Source organism: Olea europaea, chromosome 15, assembly GCF_002742605.1.
Source record: "Olea europaea var. sylvestris chromosome 15, O_europaea_v1, whole genome shotgun sequence".
NCBI lineage: Eukaryota > Viridiplantae > Streptophyta > Magnoliopsida > Lamiales > Oleaceae > Olea > Olea europaea.
In genome coordinates this window covers 27917244-27924957 of record NC_036251.1, presented here as the reverse complement: position 1 = coordinate 27924957, position 7714 = coordinate 27917244, and positions in this window count along the sequence as shown.

The window sequence follows — 7714 nt, the reverse complement described above, 5'->3', positions numbered from 1 at the left end:
CAGTCAGGTCTTGGAGAGATTCGGAAGGCTTAAGGCATCTCAGATATGAGAGCGTGAGGCTTCGTCGAAACAGCACCCCTCTGATCATGCAATACCTAGCAGCTTTGGCTCGAATACTTCTTGCGGCTCGAGGGTCAGGAGGTAGGTCTCCATTACTTATATACTTAACTATTGGATCAATCCAGGAGGGCTCATGGTCAATGTCCATGACGCTCGGCTTCGTGTTTATGCTAGGCTCTGTGACAATCTTAATGTGCACTGTTCTGTCGAGTCCATCTATCCTCATGAAAACAAGTCTAGATAGTGCATCAGCTTTGGAGTTATCTGCCCTTGCTCTTTTCAATATTTCACAACTTGTGAACTGCCTTTGAAGGTCATGCACTTTTAGACAGTATGAGCTCATCTTTTCATATTTTCTTTCAAAGGATCCTTCAATCTGTCCAACAACGAGCTGTGAGTCGCTGAAGACTCTGATGTGCTCTAATTCCAAATTCCTGGCCAGTTCCAGTGCAATGACCACAGCTTCATATTCCGCTTCGTTGTTGGTTGCTTCAAACTCAAATCTGAGCGCACATTGAACTTCAGTGGTTTTGTCTGGGCTGATGATGATTATCTCGGCCCTCGAGCCCGAGCTATTCGATGCACCGTGAACAAATATCTCCCAGGATTTTGAGGTCGTGCTCGGGTTTACTTCTGGCCTTTCTGTCTTTGGAGTGAGTTCAGCTATGAAGTCGGCCAGTGCCTGCGCTTTGATGGAAGGTCGAGACTTGAATTCTATGTCGAACTCGCCAAGCTCGATCGCCCATTTTAATAGCCTTCCTGAGACATCTGGTCTCTGAAGTATGTACTTAAGTGGTTGATTGGTGAGAACTATTATAGGGTGAGATTGGAAATATTGTCGCAACTTTCTAGCAGTTACTATCAAAGTAAGAGCTAACTGTTCCGCAAGATTATACCGAGTTTCTGTGTCAAAAAGTACTTTACTGACATAGTAGATGGGTTGTTGTACCTTTCCTTTTTCCTTTACTAGTACCCCACTTACGGCATTTTGAGAAACAGCCAAGTAAAGGAACAAAGTATTACCAGGCTCTGGTTTGGCAAGAACCGGAGGTACAGCTAAAGTTTGCTTAAGTTGTTGGAAGGCTAGATCGCATTCGTCATTCCATTCAAAACTCTTGTGGGCTCTTAGAACTTTGAAAAAAGGAAAACATTTATCTGCTGTCCGAGAGACAAATCTGTTCAATGCTGCTACCCGACCTGTAAGCTTTTGGATGTCCTTTTTGCTCTTTGGGGCTTCCATAGATATCAGGGCTTGGATCTTGTTAGGGTTGGCTTCTATTCCTCTATTTGTGATCATGAAACCTAGAAACTTTCCTGATGCTACCCCAAAGGCACATTTTGTTGGGTTGAGCTTCATGTTGTATTTTCGTAGCGTGGAAAACACTTCTTCAAGATCGGTGATATGATCATCCACCTGTTTACTTTTAACCACCATGTCATCTACGTAAGCCTCAATGGTTTTCCCAATTAAATCAACAAAGACCTTGTTGATTAGCCTCTGATATATAGCCCCTGCGTTTTTTAAGCCGAATGGCATGGCCTTATAACAGTAGATGGCGGAGTCTGCCATGAATGAGGTCTTCTCTTGATCTTCTGCGGCAATTGGTGTTTGGTGGTACCCTGAGAGTGCGTCCAAAAAGATGTACAATTTGTGACCCGAAGTGCTGTCAACGAGACTGTCAATCCGAGGTAGGGGATAGCTATTTTTCGGACATGCTTTGTTCAAATCAGTGAAGTCAATGCAAACTCGCCACTTTCCATTGGCCTTTTTTACGAGAACTACATTGGCGAGCCAGTCAGGATATTGTACTTCTCGGATGAATTGTGCATTGAGCAGCTTGGCAATCTCTTCTCGTATGATTTCGCGCCGTTCAGGCGCAAACTGTCTTTTCCTTTGTTTGACAGGTTTGGCTCCTGGGTTTACATTGAGCCGGTGTACGGCAACCTCGAGGTCAATTCCGGGCATGTCTTCAACTGTCCATGCGAATACGTCTTGGTTCTGGGAGAGACAACTTATGAGTTTAGCCATGATGGTTGAATCAAGGTCACGCCCTACTGTCACCTTCCTACCAGGCACGAGCTCGACCTCGACCAGCTGCTCTAACGGGGCGAGTCTCCCATGATTTTCAAGCTCGAGCTCGAGCTCTGTAAGCTGCAAGACATCGCCCTTTATTTTTCGGACACTGGTCACATAACACTGGCGAGCCATGGTTTGGCTTTCTCGGACGACCCCAACTCCACTATATGTGGGGAACTTCATCGCCAGGTGACATTTGGTGGCGGTGTTGCCATCTCTGATGATTCCTCTTGAGGGACAAGGTGATCTCTAGGGGGAGGATTTGGAGCGGATGAGCTTGCTGGTGGAAGACCTGATCGTGTATTCACCATGGCTTTTGGTAGCGCTTTTCACAGACAGCGCCAATGATGCTACCAAAAAATGTCACCTGAAAGATCTCGAACTTGATGGTCCAACTTCACTTTGATGAATACGATCGGTTTGTGATTACTTGCAACAAAGGCAACGAGGTGTGTGCTCGTCGCCCCTCCGATGCTTAAGTCAGATAGGGAATTTAGTGCGTGAGGCTACAAACTGAAGATAATGAAAAACGTACCTTTGTGTTGAGCTTTGGCCAAGTATTTATAGGTGTTGGTGGGGGAGCTGTAGAAGGATTCTATTATTGAAAGAGTCCTTTCCCCCTTAGGATTAGGTGTTGGAGTGTCATTAGAAGTATTCTGTTAGAGTTCTAATCAGGGGAGGAGTAGACTTAGGTGGGGTCTATTTTCTTTTGGAGATCAAGTCGGCGGGCAGCATCGGGAAAGAAATATCCCCGACCTGGGGGGTAAACCCCGACCTTAAATAGCCCAACTCACCAAGATCAACTCGGGGGTATTAGGTCGAGGTCGATCATGGTACACGGACTCAAGGAGAGTTCGGGGTTACCAATCCCGGAATCATCAGAAGTTATATTTGCATTGATATATAAGCATGTACGCACTCCACAATCTTCTGGTTTTATAGTTTACGTCGTTTACAAAACTGTGTTAAATGTGTCCTATGTAAAAATTGAGACAGAATGTGACCACATGACATAGCATGTACTAGAAGTAGGTTATATGAATGTGGTAATAATTAGCTTCTAGTGTGATGTGCAAAATCCATGATTATTTGTGGTTGTATAAATGTTACTATTCATATGACATGAGATATTGTTATTGTTACTTGTGAAATACTACAATTTTGACCTATGTAATTCACGTATAATAACATATATGACATAAAAATGAAATACAACAATTGTGATGTGTGTAGTTCAGGCGTTTAGCCTCTATGACATTCTTCTATTTATTTTAATACCTGAAACATGTCATGATTTTGTTTTATGTTGTGTAGAGTGTAATCTATTATACATGACTTTGTTTTCTACTAACAGCTATGAGGATTATGTGACATGTACAATGATGTGGAATGTGATCCCATGACATAGCATGTATTCCAAGTAATTTATGTTACTTGATAACATGACTGGCGCACAATAAAATGAAATTCAGCAATTGAAAGGTGAAATCTATTTATGCAACATTGTTTTCCACTAAGACATGTGACAAATATGTGCCTTATGCTGTGTCAAATGTGACCTATTTTTTACTCGTACCTCTAGTCCACCATTACTATAAGAGTTGTGACCTCCAAATGATTCGAAAAAGAAATTTACGACTTCGTTTTCTCTTGGTAGTTATTCATAATTATGTACCTTTTGTTGGATAAATCACATATTCGTCGTGCATGTGTAAAATGAGAAAGAATGATGTAACCTCATTACGTAGAATGTAATAGTAGTTATTGTGACTCCAATAGTAACATACTTAAACTGTGATGTGTGAAATGCATATATTTTTGTGAAAGTATAATGTATGTGCGTGAGTGTATTCATGTGACATGCAAAAATTGTGGCTAGACGATTTTTTCTTTCCATGGAGTGTAGTAACATTTGCCAATTGTATGAAGAGAACTTAACTATAATATTAGTGCAAGATGAACGCACTTAAAATGAGATCATTGACAGTGTAATACCAAAGCTGGAGTTGGATTCTATACAAGTCGCAATAATATTGCATTATAAACTGAATGAGCTAGTCCTCTGATTTGGGAGGCCAGAGGCAAACTTCATAAAGTAGGCCCCACAAAAAAAAAATTTGTGTTATGCGTTCGAAATTTGTGTATTATGGTACTAACTGTGAATTTGTTAACTTAATAATTAATTGTAAAACAAAAATATTTTCTTATTTTTTAACCATACATTCTCCATGAAATCTACTATTCCAAAATGCATTGTACACCAAAATTAGGGCTCAAGCAAGCTCATTCTAAAAATTATTTTTATAATTAAATAACAGTGCAAAAAATGTTCCAAACGATCAAATAAATACTATGAATTATTCAGATTTTGGATCCTGCCCCCATGAAAAATCATTCTATTAGTCTCCATTTTATTTCTCGTCTTGCAAGTTAATCACTAAACTTCAAAAATGAGCAAATGGATATCATCACCATTTCATTGTTATTACAATTTACACTTTTTAAGTTCTTATGGACATAAAATTGTCCATTAAAACCCAGTACATAAATGCAGGATCGCTGAATATTACACTATTCACATTGTATGGAGGCAAAAACTAAAAGAAAAATGAAAGAATCATCAAACAAATGGGTAAAGAAACTTCCAATTTACAGCTAAAACTAGAAATTCGATGGGATTGAATGATAATGAAAGGGTAAAAAACTAATTTTGTGATGCCTGCTAATTCCATTGAACACCAGTTAAGTTTATATATATATAAAATCAGAATTTAAGAAAATCAAATTCACATAAATTGAAAGAGTAGAAGGAACAAGATATATAACAGTAATCATTAAATATTAAATGAAAAGAACCCAATAAGGCATAATTTATTGCTGTAAATGAAATAAACTGAAAATAATAGTTGAAAATAAAAAGAACTAGTGAAAAAATAATGCAGCAGAAGATTAAAATAATGAAATCTAAAAAAAAAAAAAAAGATCAAACAAGCGTATAAAACTGAAAATTTAAGAAGAAGTTGTAATCTAAAGAACTGCAAGAAAATAGAAAAGTAGACCAAAAAAAAAAAAAAACTGAACCCAGATAAATATATTTAAGCAAGAAGCATGGAATAAAGAGAAAGGAAACAAAGTAGATGATGAAAATTTAATGCAAGTACCCATACATTTTTTATTTTTGATTTCCATTCAAGAACTGCTTGAACTATTTCCTTTGTTTATTGGTTTCTCGCCTCTCGCAACCCGTTCAAATAGGAGTGGGCACGGTCCGGTTTGGTTCGGTTCGGCCGAATATCAATGGGAATTTTAGAAATGGAACCATTGGTTCCATAGCTAACTGTGGAACCGAACCGAAACCGAACCAATCGGTTTCGATTCGGTCTGGTCCGGTTCTTTACATTGAAAATGTCAAAATAAAATGTTCACTAATAAAAACTCTAAAAATACTACGAAAATGATATTTTTAACAAAATATAGAAGAACCAAACATATTATTCAAAGATATATTTAGGTATAGGTATAGACGTACAAAGTGAAAACAAAATAAAAATTCTGCATCTTATAAATGAAATTATATATTGTAAATAAATTGATATATTCTAATTTTGCTTGAAAATCAATTAATCAAAGAATTATAAGAAGAGACAAGGAAAAAATCAAAGAGAATAAGGAAAGTGCTCGAGTCTAAAATTAAGAAGAAACCTGATTATTTTTTATAAAAGTGTTGGAGATTGAGTCATATATTTTATAAAAAAAAAAAATCCAATGAGAACCGTCTGGTTCTCGTGGTTCCCATACTAGAACCGGAACTAATCGATTTTTAAAAATTTGCCCCGAAGTCAAATTGTTTTTTAGAAGATCCGGAATCGAACCGGCCGGTTCTAAACGGTTCCGATCCGATTCCACCGGTTCTGAGAAAAGGTGCCCACTTCTAAGTTCAAATCACAGGAAAACAATCCTTAGAAATTAGGTATTTAAAATAAAAATAGGCCCCTAAATGTTTGGGCATGAGGCAAGGGCCTCACTTGCCCTTGCCTCGGCCCAAAACCGGCCATGGAGACCCTACCCCCATTCATAACAGTGTAACTACAATGTCATGTGCTTCTTAAATTTAAAAAGATGTGATAATGACCCTTCAAGATATCCTTTATACATCATCGATTTGTACCCACAAAAAATTAACGTTGCCGTGCAAGTTTCCAGTTTTATCTCGGTAAGAATAGACTTGTGAGGAAAGAGCATTTTCATATTAAATTTGACAATACAGTTTTTTCAATTCCTTATTTTTAAAAAGGTACTTTGTTTAATTTTCACCAAGATAAATGACTGTAAAAATCTTGGAGTTTCACTAACAAGCCAATAATATATGTAAGGGGGAAAATAATTCTGTCATACCTACGTGAGCCATATTGTTTTCTGTATCCATTTTTTTTAATTTAAAATAAATTTAAATAGCATCGTGATCTTAAAGACACAAGATCTACGCAATTTTGATTTTTGGATGGATCATATCGTGCTTACGCCTAATCTACAAGCATCGAGTTGCCAAGCGGGACATTTTTTTTACACCTATAATTGCAATGAATCCTCATGTTTCCTAAACAGGCTGAACTCGTAAAATTAGGGGCTATACGAAATCTGTATCAGGTTGGAGGTTCAATTGTTCAAAGGGTTGTGCTAAATGTACACAATTTTTCATTCATAAAGGTGTTAATACTATAACTCACACTCCTCTTATTCATTATTCTTCTTCTCCCATGACACCAGAAAAATTAACAAGAAAGTCATCGATCGATATCTATTAGTATCTAATTTTAGTTTATGGCTCGATTAATGGGGAATGCTTCAGCAAAATGCAATTACTCGTGTTTGCCTTGGTCCATAAATCAAAAGGAACGCGTCTACCGAGTATCAACGATAGTTACTTGAAAGCATCCGTGGAAACCCTCGAAAATCAACGGAGTATTATCACCGCAGCAGTCTTGTCAATTAACTACCCGTATGGCTGTTCACTTGGCTGCCACATACTGCTGGAAAAGATGAAGATAACAACTTCCTATATTAGTCCTAAGTTCACACTTGCAAGAGTGCAAATTTCCCGTTTTTTCTTGAATTAAAGTCATGCGAAGAAATAACTTAATTTGCTCAAATTTGACCAAATAATGTGACAAATGACAAGTAGGCATCTCTAGTCCTAAATCATGTCAAGAATGGAACTTTTCCACACGTTCATACTTCAATATAACCCCAAAAGGACCACACGGCCATGGCCTCGTTGATCACGATATTCTCCACTAGCCTCTGTCTAGTGAAAATTAAAATTAAAATTTTAATTCAAATCAAAGTCAATAATTAATTTTAATCACGTAATTTATGGGATCAATTACTTTTCAACAACATTAATCAATTTTCGATCAAAATATACTAAAAATCTAATTTTAATCCCTACCAAGCAAAGGCTAGATAAGATTTAAAATACGGTTATGACTCTTGCACTAAATATTATTCATCATAAAATTCTATATAACTTCATTCACACACGACTACGTGTACAAACAATTTTTACAGACACGTCTC